This window comes from Neolamprologus multifasciatus, chromosome 19 (assembly GCF_963576455.1).
Source record: "Neolamprologus multifasciatus chromosome 19, fNeoMul1.2, whole genome shotgun sequence".
Lineage (NCBI taxonomy): Eukaryota > Metazoa > Chordata > Actinopteri > Cichliformes > Cichlidae > Neolamprologus > Neolamprologus multifasciatus.
The window spans coordinates 28,054,211-28,074,627 of NC_140457.1; the positions used below are offsets into that span (position 1 = coordinate 28,054,211).

General features: G+C 44.0%; 1 pseudogene; it reads left to right on the forward strand.

Annotated features, from left to right (window-relative positions):
• The first annotated feature begins 2,673 nt into the window (after positions 1 to 2,673).
• LOC146496771 (uncharacterized) lies at positions 2,674 to 5,755 on the forward strand (annotated as a pseudogene).
• Positions 5,756 to 20,417: the final 14,662 nt, after the last annotated feature.

The window sequence follows — 20,417 nt, forward strand, 5'->3', positions numbered from 1 at the left end:
CACCTGTCCTGGTGAGCTGCTGTCCTTTCAGGATTGGTTCCAAGCCTGCTGGCGGTGTTCCCGATGGTGTTGGACCGATGGGATTGTGCGAGCTCAGGTTCTTAGGGGGAGTGGATATTCCAGAGTAGGGCTGGGCCATATCATACCGTTCACGGTAACACCGGTATAATTTTGGGCAACGATAGAAAAATGAAATATTGCGATAGAATATGGGTAAAACACGCATGCGCAGTGCCTTTGTTTTCATACGCACACGTCGGAAAAAGCATGGCGGCGAAAGCAAATCGTTGAATGAAACACAACTTCAGTGGTGTGGAACTGGTTTAGCTTTCGTCCGTCAGATACACAACAAAGCACTATTTTTGGTAGAGCATGCTGGCCGTCGTTATTACCGTGTTGTTTGGAAAATACGGCACACTTAAAATCAATCCTTTGATTTTTCTGAAAGTCGACAGAGCCCCTTATAATCCCGTGTGCCTTACGTATGAACTCTGGTTGTGTTTACTGACCTCGAAACGATTTTATGTGCACGGCGCTCGAAAATCTGTGAAATGTTTTAGTACGACTTTGCTAAGCTATGAAGCCGCACCGCTTGATGGATTGTTGGAGCATTACGGCTATCGTAGGCGGAGCCTCGCAGAGTGATACGTACTGTGCTTCAACATAATGTTACCGTATTGTGTGTGTATGACCTCTTTTTAAGTTTTGTGGATATTATACATGTTATGCTGAGGATATGTCGGCCAGTTTCCACTGGAAATGCCTTTTGGTTAAACTGTCAGCGAGGAATTTGCATTTGTACTGTTACATTTTTATATAACTTTAATGCAGATAAAACAGCTGCTTGTTTAAGTGAAAATACATTGATGGGTTTTTTGCACTAATAAAGTTGTGGAGCTGTAAAGTATTTTGTCTCGTGTCACTTATATCGTCAGTTATATCGTTATCGCAAATTTTCAAATGTATATGGTGATAAATATTTTTGGTCATATCGCCCTGCTCTATTCCAGAGAAGCGGGGACAGACCTGTGGCTGAGGAATTAAGGGAGCTGTGTACGTATTCTATCCAAGGCAGCTGCTGTGACCAGGAGTTTGAGTTCTGAGAGGTGACACAGCTTACAGCAGCCTCGAGCTCCTGGTTCCGCTGCTCGGTTTCCCCATTGGTCTCAGGACGGTAACCAGAGCTGAGACGCACTTTGGCTCCTAGAGATGAGGAGAAAGTTTTCCAAGTTTGAGAGATGAATTGTGGGCACCTGTCAGAGGCTATTTTTAATGGGACTGCCATGGAGTCTAAAACAGGATCTACTAGGACTTTGGTAATTTCAGAGGCAGATGGGAGTTTACAAAGCTGAGCTGCTTTAGAGAATCTGTAAGGGATTGTAAATGACAGTCTAACCGTTAGATGGTGGGAGGCCGGTAACAAAGTCTAATGTGATGTGATAATGGCTGCGCGAGCAGCTGCAGGCACGTTATGCCGATCAGGAGGTCCAGTCCCCGGGTCAAGGTCTCCGAGAGGTCCTGTTAGAGAATAGAGGTTTCAGTGTCCCAGGTAAGATTTCTGATAGAAGAGGTGGATGGCAGAATGTGGTCAGGGGTGGACTGATCTGAATCTTGGGAGGACTCTCAAGAGACAGTGTCTGCCTTAACATTCCTAGATCCTGGGCAATAGGAGAGATCAAGGAAGAAATGGCTAAAGAATAATGTCAGGAAAAGAAAGCACAGAGTTGGAGCTTACCTTGGGGTGGACTGCTATAACAAAGCCCAGGAAAGACATGAAACTCTTTGATATACAAGCAGTTCTCCAGAAGCTGCTGAAGGACACTGCGCACATGGGTCTGGTGTTCGGCCGGGGTTCTAGAGAATATGAGAATGTCGTCCAGATACACAAAAGCAACATGACGGAGGAAGTCTCTTGAAACATCATTGACGAGGGACTGAAGCCAGCTGGAGCATTGGTGAGGCCAAAAGGCATGACTATTATTCAAAATGCCCCACCTGGGAGTTAAAAGCTGTCTTTCACCTGCCGCCCTCGCAGATGGGGGCAAGATGGTATGCACTGTCGAGTGATTGAATAATTAGAAGCAGGGGATATTTATTGTTTATGGTGATGTCATTGAACCCCGATAATCTATGCAGGGCCTCAAAGACTTGTCCTTCTTGGCCACAAAGAAAAACCCAGCTCCTACTGGAGAGGGGTAGCTCACGGGAACTCAGTAGTGATGGGTGATCAAAGCAAAAACCTTATTAAAACGCCTCTCGCTCTCTTCCTGAGTGAGTCTCAACCACGTGAGAAGGGGCTTGGTGCGTTGCATCAGTCAGCAGAGCGTGAATGTCACGAACGATGGAGAATTTTTTTCTTATTGCCTGCCACTGTTTATCTAGATATTGCAGGGCCTCCTCATGTGCCCCTAACATTGCTCCTTGCAACTTAACCGCAGTATGGTTGGGTCTGCTGGTCCATGTCTGGCCAGATGATACTGTCACAGGTGGCACGGAAAAGTCCCTAAAAGAAGACACAAAATACTGGAGTGATCAAGTTAACAGTGAGTTTATTCAGTGGTGAGCAACTCTGCACAGGGTCTCACCGAGTAGAGGGTCTGAAACAGGAGATTGAGAGGTTTTAGTGCGAGGCAACGTCAGTGTCGGGGAGTGTTTACACTGTGCGATCAGAACATGGCTTACTTGTTTGGCAAAAAAGGTCCAGGGTGTCTTCGAGCCGTGGGCGAGAGAGGAGAGCGGAGAGTGGCAACCGATTGGCAAAACAAGCTGTGGGTGAGGAAAGGCAGGCTCGAGCACTGAGTTTGCTCCCCTCAGGTGGACCGCTCCTCCAGCAGGGAACAATAATAGCCAACGCTTGAGGGCATGATTTGGGGACCTTGATCGACCAGTAAATTGGCTAGTTCTCTCTGTGCCACAAAGCAGTATAGCATCTGCATCACAGCAAAAGCAGCACCATCTATTAATCTCAACTGTGCAGTGTGAGCTGGTAGGCACAAACTGATCAGGCATAAAGTAGAGACCAAATCCTGCAGCTTGACTACACCGAGAAATTCTGTCCATTAAAGACACAAGGATCAAATCCACACTGTTCCCCTTGAATCTGAGATCTGATTCTTGTCTCCAGTATCCTGGCACAGACTTTCCTGTGAAGGCTGACACTGATCACCTGCAGCTGGTACACACTCCGCTCACCCTTCATAAAAAGGGGAGCCACCACCCCCATCTGCCAGTCCAGGGATATTCTCCCTGACTTCCATGTGACATTTCAAACGTGTCAACAAAGACAGCCTGATAACATCCAGAGCCTTGATGAGCTCAGGCCAAATCTCATGCACCCAAGCAGTTGTTTCACTACATCAGTGGTCTGTTGGTACCTGCCAGCTGCCTCCAGAGACCCTGAAGCTAACCAAAAAGGACCCTTTCTTCAACTTGTTGGCTCCCTTCACCTTGCATGCCCAGTGTTTTCCACCAAGGTAGGCACTGGGGCACTTGCGGTACTGTTGAAGTTCTGCTGGTCGTGGTGGGATCTGAAAATACCCCAGACCTGGGCCTCTGCCAGACATTCTCAGTGCCCTCTCACTGTGGGCAACTCCACACTGGGAAATATTGTATCCCCTCAAGGAGACTGATTCCAGAGCCTGTGCCTTGTGTTGATGTGAGCTCAATATCTCCATACATCACTCACAGGAGGGTGGGCCAGTCTTGCTCCTTCATGCTGCATCCAACCAAGCCCCATGGGCCAAGGCCTGGTTCCCGGGTACTCTCCTTGAGCGCCTAAGGCCCAACCCTATCCCAGGCAGGGTCAACTGGTCCCTTGCTCTCTTTTCCATAGGGTTTGTCTGAAATACTCTTTGTCTGGTCCCTCACAGAGGACCCTGCCAGGTGCAAGACAACACAACCTGGCAGCTCTGCACTCACCTTCAGGACTGAGGACGTGGTGAGAGCCCTCAGGAGGACCAGGGAGAGGAGCTCACCCAGCCCTGACAACATCAGCAGTCGAGCTCTGAGGCACCGTGCCGGGCAACTAGGAAGTGTGTTCGGACTCTACTTCAACACTCAATCGACAGTCACACCGTGCCCCAGCTGTGGAAACACTCCACAGTCATCCCCATCCCCAAAAGAAACAACCCAAAGTCTCTGAATGATATTCGTCCTGTGGCCCTCACCTCCCTGGTGATGAAGGTCATGGAGAAGATCATAAAACAGCAGTAGGAGCAACTGACCCCCTGATGGACCCTCCAGTTTGCTTACCGTGCACGCAGAGGTGTCGATGACACAAAAATCTTCATCTTGGACTCCATCCACAAACATCTGGAGCTCCCTGACTCCTCCGCCAGACTTCTGTTTGCTGATTTCTCATCAGCGTTCAACACTCTGCAGCCTCACATCCTGCCCACTAAACTTTCCACCCGATTTCACCTGATGATCAGCTGATCCTGTGGATATTGGACTTTTTGACAAACAGGACTCAGAAAGTGTCACGACCTGCGGGATCGGCAAGGCGCTGATCATAATCTCCCCACTCCTGGCTCTCCTTTTCTATCTCTCTCTCCCCCGCTCTCCCCCTCTCTCCTGTTTGGCCGGGGCAGAACTCATGGTGGGTTCAGGCCCTCGGCCCACGCCTTCCTGGATTGGGAACACCTGGGCCTCATCAGACCAGCTGGTATTTTAGAGGGAGGAGGTCAGATGTTCAACGCTGGATAGTTGTGAAGACTCTAGTCAGTACACGTCGAGCCCAAGTTTCCCATGCCTCCGCCTCAGAAAGTTAACGTGTGTCTCTGTGTCCTAGATTCCCCGTGTTTCCCCGTGTGGAGTGTGGAAGGAGTGACTGGTCACTAGCGGAGAGGTTGGAGTGAGCGCGTGTGTGATTCCCCTGTTTTCCCTGGAGCCCTGCCTCTCACATCTTGTATATAGCACTATCCTCGCACTGTCTGTAAATACACTTGGTGAAGATCTTGTAAATAAACCGTCTCCTCCGCTGCATTTCCTGCAGGACTGAGAGGAGGAGCCACCTTTGTCCCCAAAGCAGCTCTGCTTTTTAACTCCATCAGATAAGAACATTTCCCACAGAAACATAAACTACACTCGTTTATACTGCCGACACTTTACTCACTTTTACTCACTTGCAATTATTTACTCACCTTCCAGTCACTTTAATTTTAAAGCTGTATATACTGTGTATTTATTATCTCACTCTTATTGTCCTTATCTTCAACGTCATGCTGCTCTGTTGTTGGTTAATTGCCCCGTGGGGATAAATAAAGTCTTCTGATTCTGATTCTGGGATCAGTGGGACACACAAAGTCCATGAGGTGGTGATTCAGGAGAATTTATTTTTCTATTCTTGGCTTTTTATTAAGTCACATGATAAATCAGGCAACACCCACCTTTCTGCACACCACCTGTATACATGTGTGTGTTTTGCTGAATCATGTTCAGTGATGTGTTAAAGCCAGCCCTGATGCCAGAGCAGCAGCACTTAGCTGTGGTTGTCTGTGATGGTGTGTTACATGCTGCAGGATCTTTGCGTTGACCCTGACGCAGCCAGCCTGGCTGCTCTCTAATTTAATGTGACGAGGATGTGTCCACTCCCATAAATAATGGAAAGAGCTGGCAGCACCGTCTCTGTGTTTACACTGTGATTAGTTGTCGCCTCAATTCTCTTTGATACTAATTAAAATGTAATGTATTTTCATTTATTTTGCTCATCTGAACAGTTGCCACACAAATCATCAAGTAGTAAACAGTCCTAAGCTCAGCTGACTATGTGTGTCAGCAGAGACACAGGGAAACATCTACAGCTATATGTTTGTTCTTACAGCTCACATACATGAGTACACCGTTTATACAAACTGCATGTAGACATATAGTGTAGATGACATGTTGATATGTTTAATGGTGCCTCCGTCTTACAAACTGGAATTATTAGTGGCTGAGCTGACCCATTGTCTCACAAATTCCACATTTAGAGCACAAATGGTGACGGGTTCCTCAGAAGTGTGACAACACTGTTGGACTGATGGGACAATTGCATTTTTGGTTTCACTCAGTGGTTCGTTTTAAGCAGGTCTTGCATCTTTTGGTGCCTAAATATCAACAAATCGTTATTAAAATTATAAATATATATTTTAACTCAAAAGTACAGTTTTTAAATTTAATGTTGCTGAAACAACAAAGTAATAAAAAATAAATCTATCTGATGGAGAAATCACTCATCTTTGGAAAAGAGAGTTTATTACAGAGAAATGTCTCTTTCCAAAATAAAAGCTATACTATACGCTTCTTCTGGGCTATATTCTCAGCAGCATATCAAACATATCAGGTCCCCATAAGGAGAATCATGTGCTAACGGCTGTCTAAATGACTCGGGTAAAGTTTGTAGCATGCGTGCTTGTTGTTTTTGTCTGCTTCCACTTGTCTTTGCACGAGGATGATGTCGGAGTAAATGTGCAGTCATATTCGTTGTGTTCCCACTAGTGCTGTCAGCGTTAATCTGAAATGACGTTAACGCCACAACACGGCAAATCTCCGTTAACGAGCTACCGCGGTTCGCCCCGTGCGTGGGGCTGGACGGCCAACACGTTAACGAGCTAACTGCGCTAACACACTAGTTTCCACCATGTAATTGAGCATTGCTGGCACATCCAACATACTGTTTTACTTTAGTCCATGACGCGCTTACCTTCAGGGTCATACGTCACATGAAAACCAAAATAGTTCCAAACGCCAGATCTGAATGAGGGTGGGGGAGGTTCAATTTGCCATGTTGCAACGAGCTTAGCTTCTGTCTTGCTAGCTTGCCCTGCGCTCAGTGGATCTGCGTTCGACTACTCCGCCTAGGCTGCACTGTCGAGCGCAGATCCACTGAGCGCTCAACACAGACAGCATCGTCAGAAGGAAAGTTGATAAAATAAATTAAAAATGTTGTATTGTTCGATACATATGCGTACCGAACCGAAAGCACTGTATCGAACGGTTCAATATCGATACGAGTATCGTTGCACCCCTAATATTTAGTTTTACATTCACGCTGTTAGCTAAAACATGGACCAGATTCAGTATTTGTTTTATCAAAGTAAAAACTTCAAATGGATCAATTATCTTCTATTAAGGCATTAAACAGAAGTCATTTTGTTAAATGTCATATAACATTTTAATATGAGAACTGTCCAAATTATACTGAAGAGATATTGAGATGTAACACACACTGGTATTATGAAGTAGCTCAGGAACTTATATTGATCTGGAAGCTGTGGTTACTACCTGACAGACTCGTTTCCCATTTGATGTCCAGCACAGCTATAAACGAAATACAGATTGTGATGTTGTCCGCACGCCTCACAAATTATACTCAGATCAAGTGCAAGTTAAAGTTCAAGTAAAGGTTGCACAGCAACATCAACACAACACATAGAATCTGCTAAAACAGAGTGAGAACAACCTGAGGCCTCCATGATGAATATGATTCATTCACTTCTGTGTATCTGAGAAAGCAGTGCTATGTGAAGTATACAGTAGTGTGTAGTTAGTGGTATTTACATGTTCTTTCAACTGATATTGTAAAGAACAGAAATAGGCTCTTAGCCTGAGCATTCATGTATAGGTTTGTGTCTTTAGTAAAACTACCAGTGCAGTGCATTTGAATATCGGTAACTGTGTCTCTCCAGGGTTGTTGTACTGGACACTCCCAAAGTGCATGCAGAGTGAAATGCTTTGCATCATCACATTCATCCAGGACTACCCAGGCATTTGCACATTGCTTAAACAGTTAGACAACACCCCCGTCAAAACACAGCCTGAAATCAGGACTATGAGGTGCACTACGTTTAACTGGCTCTGTTGGAGGCTCGCCTTTCTCCCACAGTGGGTGAAAATATTTCTATCCATGCGGCTAAGATACTTTACACACTCCACTTGACATTTTTGGCATTTTGAGCTGAAGCCAGTGACCATAAATTTTATATGCTCGATTTCAGTTCAGCTTGCACTAGACTTCACAGTCAACGAAGTCAACTCACACAAACAAAAGCCAGATGACTGCTCAATTGTGAAATTAAACACAAAAAAGTAAGCAGGAAGAGACTGTGTGAACACGTTTTCCATTTCAACAGCATTTTTCTTGACCACATTTAGAAAACACCAACAGTTGGATGAGCCAAGTGTACCGTCTCTGTCTGTCAATATCAGCCATCTCCACATCAGGTCCTAACAGCGTCCAGCAGCTCCACAAATGTACACGTCTTCTCCTCGTCTACTGCCAGAGCCATATGTGAGCCTGACAACTTCACTGGTGAAGGTTGGCTTCCCAATCCTTCTCTCAAGATGTTCTCCTCTTTGCCATAGCTGAGTGGATGCAGTGAGATGGAACCCGAGGCGGAGCAGCTGTAAAGGCAGGTGTTGGCCAACATGGAAGATGCTGCATCTTTAACTGGACATGCCGTGCTTTCAACTCCGTCAGCTGCTGGAGAACATCTGGGCCTTGCTGGTTGAAGCTCTGTGATGACTAGAGCAGTCTGTACCAGACCATTGTGACATGTTGGATGCCTGTGCAATGACAAAGAGGCATCTGTGAGATTGGAAGAACAACAGGCCCACTAATGATTGTACACAGGTTCAGCTGACTTGGATTTTTCAAGGTTGACAGTAGTAGCTCCATCCTGCAGCTGGCACGATCTGTGTCAAACACAACCATCACTGATGATACAGTATCCCATTACGTCACAGCACCCAGCTAAAATCGACTGCTACATATATGATGCCTTTCCATATTATTAGACCTCTCTGCATTGAATCGTATCTGTTATTAACCTCTGTCTCTCTTCCACAGCATGTCTTTATCCTGTCTTCCTTCTCTCACCCCAACCAATCACAGCAGATGGCCCCGCCCCTCCCTGAGCCTAGTTCTGCCGGAGGTTTCTTCCTGTTAAAAGGGAGTTTTTCATTCCCACTGTCGCCAAAGTGCTTGTTCATAGGGGGTCATATGATTGTTGGGTTTTTCTCTGTATCTATGAAGCGCCTTGAGGCGACTTTTGTTGTGATTTGGCGCTATATAAATAAAATTGAATTGAATTGAATTGAATTTCTACTCTCCCCAACCCCCGGCCCACAGACCGGTACTGTCCGTGAGTCGTTTGGTACCGGGCTGCTAGAATTGTGGCTCAGGTGTGAAATGTGTGGTTTTCAAGGTTTTTATCGGTTTTATCATTATTTTTTTAATTGTCTTTATCATTTAAAAAAAAAAAAACAGGTTTCCCTGGGTTTTCCGTGTCTTATGAATAAATCTTTTTTGGTACCAGTACTAGTTTTATTTTGTTATATTTATGCGTGACACCTTAAAGGCCGATCCATGAAAATACTGTCAGACATAAACTGGTCCGTGCCGCAAAAAAGGTTGGAGACCGCTGTCATAGACCCAATTGTTCTTACAGCACTCTGATCTGTTCCTCAGCACATCTAAAAGTTACACTTTGGGGAAACTCAGGGCTCAACACCTTGCCCAAGGCTACTTCAGCACATGGACTGGAGGAATCGACTCTACCACCTGAGCCACAGCCACTCCACATGCAGCTGCATATACACCAGAAACACAGAGCTGTTAATGGTGTGTACAATAAAGACTTAGCACAGGAGTGATTTTTCAGACGAGATGATCCACAAACCTCTCCAACGTACCAATACTTAAGTAGGAATAGAACTTGTAAATCCTTGCTTTGCTTCTTTGTTAAACAGTTACTCAATACAAACATTTAAATACTGTTTATGCAACAATGCTGTATTAGTGCACAAAACAGCACATAATTGTGAAAATGTGCCCAATTAATTTTCAATCCGCATTTTCTACACCGCACATTATTTCTGATTAAACACTCTGATTATCTGTTGACCTCTTGGCTTGTTCAGTCGCCCCTCCCCAGACTACTTCACTGAAAAATAGCTGTGAATGCAGCTGTGTAGTTATTTAGAGATGAGGTGTTTGGGGGACACTCAGAGAGGTGAATCATGTGTAAACAACAGAGTCGTTAGCACAGTAGTACTACAGTAGTAGAGTCAGAGTATTTGCAGGGTACGGTGTTTGCAGCTGTCTGGTATTCTTTGATGATAACGATGAATATACAGTAAATATGAATTAAACTTTGTTATACACTTCTGACAGTAATCAGTTGGTACGTTCAGAGATACACAAACACTGGACAAACTCTGGGTTTCAAGTGACATGTTACTTCCTTTCCATTACACAAACAACCTTCTAGAGATGTAAGCTAAATATTCACTTTTAAGTGCTTCCTCCACAGTGTCAAAGCACATATCAGAATGTGCAGGTAGATTTATCAGGGGCAGCCAGTCGTGCAGTCGTCCCCCAGTCAGGTAATGAAGCAAATATACCAGGCGACTGGTCAGAGAGGCCCGGGCTACTTAATGACAGCCAATATCTCCGAGTCTGGCGATGAGAAAGGCTTGAAATATTTGCTCAGGAGACTCGCTGCAGGTTTCAATCTCACCGCAAATCCATTTATATGTTTGCCTGCTGATTTATGGCCTTATTTTAACTGTCTTCTACATGCAAATGTGCGGCAACTGCTAAAGAAATATACATAATGTGATTCTCAGGGTCATCCCTCCAGCCTGTCAAGCTGAGGAGCTAGATGGTGTGTTTGGAAGTGGAGCTCAGGGGAAGTGTGCGTGTCTGGGTATAGGGGTGGGGGTGTGGGGAGAGTGTGTGTATGTCTGTGCGTCTGTTTCAAGAAGGAATGTGTGTGTGGTGGTGTTGCAGGTGGCGTATTTGGCCTCCCTGGACCTCATCTGAATAAAGCCCCCATAAAGCTTTTGGTTGGTATTCATTGGCCCTTTCCTCACCGCTACACAATTAGATCCCATGATCCACTGCTCCTCATAGAAAACCACAAGTAGGACTGCGATTTAATTAAATGTCTAAAACTCAAAGTCTAAAAGCACATGTAAATATATAAGTAACTATTTGATCATCTCCATTGCTGTTTGGAGAAATGAGGACCCTATCATAGCTAATTTAGAGTTAAATTGAGTCGAGTTTCAGTAAATCATCAGCCATTTTTTCTTGTCCAGCTACATACTGGAAGTGTTTGCTTCCTCCTGTCCTACACAGGAGATACCGATTTGAAAATGATTCCCAGGCAGGCAATTATGATCGTATATCCTGACACGTGAAAAGCAACTTTATTAAAGATATCTGTCATGGCATCTCCTCTGCCAGTCTCCTGGCGTGGACATGACAAAGTAGATTCATCAATTAAGGCCCAGCAATTGCATTAGGTGTGATATTAGACTGCCTTTACATTTTCTTTCACATTATTTTACACATTTTTCACACTGCAGTATATGTTAATAAGGAACCTCAGGCAGGGCCAATAATGCTCGGGGGAAAAGTGCTGAAAGTCTGGTTTATACCTGTGATCTTGGTCTTCAGACAGAGGAAGGCACAGCTACTTTACCATGTTAACATGCTACATACTGGTTTTCATTCGTAAATTGATTTTCTAAGCATTATGTACAAACTTGCTAGTTAGCTTGATCAATAAAATAAATAAAAAATCAATCAATCAATAAACAAATGAAAGCTTGATTGCTTTTTAAGCAGGTGTTAGGGACCCACCCATTAACCATGGGGTTAGTGAACATCCATGAGCTACATCCATCAAGTGATGACAACGGTGTGTTAGTGCAGTTTCAGTCGAAGAATTGGGTGGGGGATGGGCTGAGGTGGGCTGGGGCTAGGGCTGCTACAAACGATTATTTTGATAGTCGACTAGTCACCGATTATTTCTGCGATTAGTCGACTAATGAGATCATCATCCATTGGACGTAAAACGTACAGCTTATTGCACCAGCAGCATCTGCTCTTATATAACTATCATTAGCTTACAGCTTTAAGTGTTTAAGGTCTGTGCTAACTAAAAATAAAGACAAGATGATAGTTTATTAAATTTTAATGAAATTTGCAGATTGTTTCGGTGAAGTTTAATAAACTCCTTGCTATCTAAAATATAACAGGACACCAGAGTTTTACCTGAGTAGCGAAAGACGGCGGTGGGTTTGAAAACGATTAGCCGGGAGTCCGGTGTTCTCACGGCTCTAGTGAGCCTTGCCCCCGGCTAGCTATCGAGCTAGTGGCTAACAGACGTCTTATGTGGTGTCTTATGTGGTGTCTTGATAAACTGAGCAGATATTTGAGGTTTACACAGCTACATTCTCGCCTGAAAATATGTTAAACGTTTATTTTGTGACCCAGAAAGAATAATAAGAGTAATATTAAAACTAACTAGCTGCCGCCATTGTTGGAAACTGAGCAGGGCTGCGCTATGAATTCTGGGACACAGCTTCTTCTTCTTCTTCGGGGTTTAACGGCAGCTGGCATCCTTGTACATGCAGTGCTGCCATCTTCTGTTTCAGTCCGTTATTACACTCTTAAATCCTACTACTTATTCCTGCGTCTTTTGGGATCTTACAAAGCTTCAAACGATGCATCGACTATTAAATCAGTCGTCGACGATTTTGATAGTGACTCGTCGACTAATCGTGGCAGTCCTAGCTGGGGTTCAGGTAGTTTAAGAAAAAAACTAAACATAACTGGATATTGTCCATGCCAGTGAATGAGGAAGCAGTGACAAAATACTACAGAATTTCTGTCTTTGAATTTGTAAGTTTGTTCATGAAAAAAGAAATTAACAGTCGTAGTTTCATGTTAACAAAGAGAAACAGAAAATCAATTATTTTTTCCTGATCGAACCCACTGATGGGACCACTATGATCGCCGCATCGCTTGTGTCATGAACCGATACTGACGTCACATCATCCCTGCAACACAGTCTTTGTGGCATGTTGGCCAGTCATGCACCTCTTCATACTTTTAACTTGGTGCATTGCATTTAATTCAATTCAATTCAATTTTATTTATATAGCGCCAAATCACAACAAAAGTTGCCTCAAGGCGTTTCATAGATACAGAAAAAAACCCAACAATCATGTGACCCCTATGAGCAAGCACTTTGGTGACAGTGGGAAGGAAAAACTCCCTTTTAACAGGAAGAAACCTCCGGCAGAACCAGGCTCAGGGAGGGGCGGGGCCATCTGCTGTGATTGGTTGGGTGCACGCAGCTGCTGAGCTGGTTTGAAGACACAAGTGTACGATTTACTACTACTTTAAAGATATTCCAGCTTAGAAGCACAGACACATACTGATGTGCGAAAGGTTTGAGGAAGATGAACCCCCGCAAGGCAGGACCAGGACCAGACAACATCCCTGGATGGGCCCTGGGAGCATGTGCTAGCAAGCTGGCTGATGTTCTCACCTCAATCTTCAACCTTCCCTCAGCCAGAGCATCATTCCCACATGCTTTAAGACCACAACTATCATCCCTCTCCCCAAGAAAAGCCCAGCCACCTGCCTAAAAGACAACAGACCAGTGGCAGTCCCTCCAATCAATGCAAAGTGTTTTGAGAGAGCGGTGCTGGTCTACATTAAGAGCATATTCCACACACTCTGGATCCCCTGCGGTTGGCCTATCAGGTCTACGTCAGACACCATCGCTGCTGCCACTACTCACTCTCCCACCTGGAAAATAGTGACTCCTACATCAGGGTACTCCTTGTTGACTACAGCTCCGCCTTTAACACAGTCATCCCTCACAAACTCATCCACAAACTGGCTACACTCAGCCTGCACCCCACCCTCTGTGACTGGCTACAGGACTTTTTGACTGGCAGGCCCCAGTACATCAGGATCGGCAACAAGACTTCAGCCAGCATTATCACAAACACTGGCGTCCCACAGGGTTGCGTCCTCAGCCCCATCCTCTACACCCTGGTCACCCATGACTGTATCTCCTCCAACAAAGAGAACATCAAACTGAAGTTCGTGGACGACACTGCAGTGATCAGTCGCATCACTGGAGGAGATGAGGCGGCTTATAGGAGAGAGGTGGTCGGTCTGGTGTCATGGTGTGAGGACAGCAACCTTACCCTCAACATGAGGAAGAAGACGAGGCCTCACCAGCCGCTGTTTATCCAGGAGAGTGAAGTGGAGAGGGTGAGCAGCAGTACCTGGGCGTCTACATCAGTGAGGATCTCACCTGGACACCACACAGCTGGTCAAGAAGGCTCAGCAGCTGCTGTATTTCCTGAGGAGGCTGAGGAAATTTGGTATGTCGGCCACGATCCTCAGCAGTTTCTACAGCTGCATTGTGGAGAGCACACTGACCAGCTGCATCACTGCATGGTACGGCAGCACCTATGCTATGGCAGCAAACGCCTGCAGAGAGTGATAACAACTGTGGAGAAGATCACCAATACCTCGCTGCCCTCTCTGCAGAGCACCTATCATCACAGATATGGGGTGGCTGTAGCTCAGGAGGTAGAGCAGGTCACCTACTGATCGGAAGGTTGGTGGTTCGATCCTTGGCTCCTCCAGTCTGCATGTCAAGTATCCTTGGGCAAGATACTAACCCCAAGTTGCTCTCCGATGCGTCCATCGGAGTATGAATGTGTGTGTGAATGTAGTTAAATAGCACTAAGTATAGATAAAGTGCTTGTGAGAATGGGTGTGATTGGGTGAATGTGGCATGTTGTATAGAGCGCTTTGAGTGCTCCGAGAGAGTAGAAAAGCGCTATATAAGAATCAGTCCATTTACCATTTACAGAGTCCAGAGGAGAGCTGCCTCCATCCTCAAAGACCCCACACACCCCCAACATGGACTGTTCACATTTCTGCCCTCGGACGAAGGTTTGGAAGTGTGAAATCCAGAACATCTCGACTCAGCAACGCCAGAGTCGGTGGCTCCACTGGTGCTGGAACGAAATCTATTTCCAGGCCCCAAGATTCAAGCCCTGCTTTTAAGCTGACTCATTCAAAGGCTGGATTGTGTTTCTCGTCTCATGATTTAGACCTCTCTGCGTTCAATCATATCTGTTACTCTGTCTCTCTTGAAAGCCTGGTTCTGCTGGAGGTTTCTTCCTGTTAAAAGGGAGTTTTTCCTTGCCACTGTCGCCAAAGTGCTTGCTCATAGGGGTCATATGATTGTTGGGTTTTTCTCTGTATGTATTATTGTAGGGTCTACCATACAATATAAAGCACCTTGAGGCGACTGTTGTTGTGATTTGGTGCTGTATCAATAAAACTGAATTGAATTCTTGTGTTTCTGAGACGACCACTGGTAAATATGCAAATTCAAAAACTGTAACAGTCAGAATCCCCAGAAGGTGTTTGCTGTGGTTCACTGTTGAATCCCCCAAGACTGCTTATTGTGTTCAGTTATTATTATATTTATTGATGGTGTTGCTCAGCCAAAGACTAATTTTGTTTCCCAGCATTCAGAGACGCCTCCTCACCGCCCGAGCCAGAGCCATGCATGCTGTCAGAACCCGAGGGTGGAGGAGAGCCAGAGACTTGTAACTGATTAAATGCAGAGTGGTGTATGAATCGAGTGAAAATAGGTGAATGAAGAAGATGCTCATCACATCATAGGGAGCCCCCAGCAACCGAGGCCTGTTACAGTGAAACCAAGGAAGCTTTCAGAGCAACCTCATCCAGCCCATAAGCTTTATCCAAGAGAAAGGTTTTAAACAGTGAAACGTATACAATGAAATGTATTAACCAGGGGTGTCAAACATAAGGCCCAGGGGCCAGAATCAAAGAGTACATACATTTTTACAGTTTTTCAAAATGTTAGAGCTTTTCCTATTGATAAAAACTGCCCACCTGCATCACCTTTCACACTATAGCAAAGTCATTAACTAACAGATAAACAACTAAATGACAGGAAAGGTACTGTTTTTCAAATATTAATAATATTAATGAGTCCATAATAAAAACAACAAAAACTTTATAACTCTTAATTACTTACTACTTAATTATAATGAAGTATTATGCCCTCCACCCACCGCCGCGGTGGGGCTAAGGCATCAAGGAGACAACGACACAAGACAACCAAAATTAATGAAAGAGAGGGACGACTGCAAGATTAATAGTCAGGCAGTATTTACTCATCATTTACCATTCCTTGACAATAATAATGAACTTAAAAGAAAAAGGTGGGGAGGAGGACTAGGTGGTTCAGCCAAATCAAAGAAATGAACAAAGAGACCAATAGCTTCCCTAAAGCCTCAATAAACCAATACACAAAACTAAAGCCTGCCTAGCTGCTCGACAAAACGGGTCAGCAAAAAACATACAAAAGATCAGCCAACAGACACATGCCAATTAACTTTGAATTGGCCAATAGGTGGAGGCTTGACACCCGAAAAACAAGAGCAACAGAAAACCAACAGTGCCACCTATCGTAGCAGGTAACACCCCCACCCATTCAGAACCAAACTCTGGGTTTGTCTAAGTAGCAGGGGAGAGTGAGTCTGCTACAATGTTCTCTGATCCCTTTTTGTGATGGATGTCGAGAACATCGTTCTGAATAATCAGTGACCAATGCATAAGGTTATGATTATATATCCCAGAGAATAACAACACAGGGGTGGGGGTGGCTCAGATGGTCGAGCAGATCAGCTACTGATTGGAAGGTTGGTGGTTCGATCCTTGGCTTCCCCAGTCTGCATGCCAAATATGTTACAGCAAGATCCTAACCCCGAGTTGCCCTCCGATGTGTTCATCGGAGTGTGAATGTTGGTTAGTTTGCACATGAGTTTAGAAGTGCTTGTATGAATACAGATTGACAGACCACGTGACGTTCGTGCATTGCATGCCGGGAACTCGTGGCAAAACAATCCAAATACCACATCAAATGCAAGCATTTGCAGCACCGCGAAAAGTTCATTCTCCGGTTCCAATACCGTCTTGCTTTTTCTTTGTCCCCCAAAAAGTTATGTACAAAATGAAGGAGAACAATGTCGGTCCGTACAAAGACAGACTTGATGAAAAGTCAAAGATACGAGGAAAAAATCAAATGAATCACGCAGTATCCCACAGTTGTTTATGTTTTCAAACCCATTTTGCACAGAGAGGCATTTTTTGAGAAATGTATTGATAGCAATGTTGAACATTATTACACAAGAAAAAAACAACTACATATAAAATAATTGTGACGCCTCTGCCTTTGTAAATGGAGGGACAGTAATGGTAAATGGACTGGTTCTTATATAGCGCTTTTCTACTCTTTCTGAGCACTCAAAGCGCTGTACACAACTTGTACATTCACCCATTCACACCCATTCGCACAAGCACATTTCTTTAAGTGCTTTCTAAGTAACATTCACACACATTCACACTCCGATGGATGCATCGGAGAGCAATTTGGGGTTAGTATCTTGCCCAAGGATATTTGGCATGCAGACTGGGGAAGCCAGGGATCGAACCACCAACCTTCCGATCAGTAGATGACCTGCTCTACCACCTGAGCTACAGCCACCCCTAAGTAACTGCGTGTAAAACCTGCAGATAGTCAGATTAACAGTATTTTGTCTCTATCTGCCATTGTAGAAATTCATCTCATGTAAACAATAACGTGGCGCACGGCGTGATGTGAAAAAAGGCACATACCTTTGATGTTGCGTGACGAACTCTGTATTCCTCGTCCACACGTAAACGCAAAAAAGGAGTTTAAAAAGTATATAAATGAGTAACAGTAGGTGGACATTAGGTAAGGCTGCACTTTTTGCACCGATCTCGTGTAGAAAACTATTCCTTGCGTATATAAAACAGGTCCGCGGCTCCGAACCGTAGTAAAGGGACCTCTGGCTAATACGGTGGGTTCATGTCGGCTCGTAGCTGAAAACTAGTTTTACTTTGTTGTCTGGGTCAACTTTGCTAGCAGAGACAGAGAGAGGCGTTGAAAGGCTGCTCCAACAGAACTTATTGTTTCAGAGGAAAACACGAACACGGTGTACAGTCGAGTCTTAATAGCTTACTTACAACTGGGCTCTAGTGATGGGATTTCCGGCTCTTTTTAGAGATCCGGCTCTTTCGGCTCCGAACCGGCTCTTCAGGTTGTTTTGTTGCTTTAATTATTTAATCATTAACAATAATATAAAATTATGCAGAAAAGGAATTACTAATGTTAAAAAAAAGTGGTTTTATTTATATATGTTTATATATGGCCCCTAGAGGCAAAGCACGTACAAACTCCAAAACACATTTCTAGCGTTTACTGAACTTCCAAAACAGAGCTACCTAGATCACTTAAATTACACAATTGAAAGCATGTGTGTATTGTTTGTGTATTTATACACAAGCACTCATATTTATTCAAATAATTAAAAAAAAAAAAAAAGTTCATTTACCTGTTACTACCACACACCAAATCCGGTTGTTGATACTTCCTGGCTTGTGTAGCCACTAGGAAACAAAAGCTCAACACTGCGCCCAGCATCCTGGAGCACTTCTGTTGTCTTTTGTACGTGATTCTGAGTTTTTACGTGTTTTGGAGTTTGTACGTGTTTTGGAGTTTGTACGTGCTTCTGAGTTTTTACGTGTTTTGGAGTTTGTACGTGCTTCTGAGTTTTTACGTGTTTTGGAGTTTGTACGTGCTTCTGAGTTTTTACGTGTTTTGGAGTTTTTATGCGTTTTGGAGTTTGTACATGCTTTGTTTCTAAGGGCCACCATAAATATACTTTATTTATTCACTCCACATAAAATGTAATAAATAAATCATATAATACAAAAAACAACTATTTACATTTTAAACTTTTAACTATTTAAATTTTCAGCTTTTTCCTTTTAAACAAATTTAACGTGAAACAACACAAAACACTGCAAACCACAACACAATTAAATATAAATTAAAATATTAAAACAAAAAGAAGATGCACATTCTCTGTCATATGGGCCTGCATGATTTCTGAATCCTTTATCATCTGCAACTGAAAATAGCGGATGATTACTATACCTTTCTAATGTGACGTTGTTGTCCCTCGCTCTCTTTCTCTCTGGCTCTGTTCCTGTGCTACTGAGTGTAACTAACGCCCCTCCCCCCTCTGCCCAGCGCAAAGTACAGGCCGCGCGTGCGGAGTTTAGCGGAAAAAAGGGCGAGAGAGAGGGTGAGAGAAAGAAAAAAAACCTCACGGCTCCCAGAAGGAGCCGGATCGCGTCGTTCACTTCAAAGATTCGGCTCTAAGAGCCATTTCGTTCGCGAACGACCCAACACTACTGGGCTCGTCAGGCTCTCTTCTTGGCTGCAGTGGTTATTATTATATTTACATGCTTCCAGCTCCCGTTTCTGCTCGATGACAACTCGTACTTTTCCTTTTTCTCCCTCCCTCGCTGGCTCACAAAAACAGTACTGTGGATGTACTGATCAACATATATTTACAGCTACCAGAAGGTTGCAGATTATAGCACCAACACATGATCTCTTCTAACCCTGACTGACAAATCATACCAAGCCTGTGCTGTCAGTGGCAGCTCATTCAAACTGCAGGAAGGATTTACCTGACATCAGAAAAATACTTGGTCGACTTTTCTCTTATGACATGATATTAATGTGATAACTGAATTTTAGAGAAGTTCATTTAACTGTGCACTATTTACCTTTAACAATGAACAGTTTCTTGTTCTTCACCTCTCACATGGCAGCATTATTTACCCATCCAGACTGAAAATACAGTCTGTACTCTGAAAACTTTCACCCTGGCAGCAGTGTAAGGTGAGTGATTCATAACATGCATGTTTCGGACACGTGACTGTCCACTACTGGCTGAGTAATGTTTTGCCCCTCAAGGTCCTGAGTTGTTCACATTACCGAAATCTATGGATAGCAGAATAAGCTGTTTGGCGCTTCTTAGGTGCAACCAACATACTCAGCGCCACTTCTCAACCCACTAATGCACTTTCCTCATAGGTGTGACATTATTTAAGGGGAAATAAACAGACTTTCGACTGGTATAAGTTGAAGTTTAGTGCCATCTTGTGTCAGTACAGAATGGTTGGTTGCAGCTTATCGGCTTGGATTAGTTTATGTTTGCTAGCTAGTGACAGAAACAATAACTCAGAGTAAAATAATCACTTCTGGCAGCAAAAATGAGTTTTACATTAATAAACCGAGGATATACTGTCCACTGTGACGGTCTGTCTCTTTAGCAGTAAGTGACTTTGTGTTGTTTGGCTAGCTGCACTCAAACGGGAAAATCCATCTGCTGTATTTGAAAGAAGAATTTATTTAGGTATTTCCTGGAACCAGAAGCATTGCGCCCTTATTATTTTTATATTATGATTATTAATTAGATGGCAGCCATGATGCTCATGCATATATGTAGGTTAACTGTTAGTGACAGGTCATTGAACTATTTATACTGAGGACATGCAGCGCCATGATTTCCCAAAGCTTCTGAAACACATGTGTAAAACTACATGCGATCTTTTCAGTCCCATTAAATTCAAACTGACTTGCTTATCAGTGAGTTCAAAGCTCAGCCCGGACATATTTCTTTTCCCTTAGTCTCAA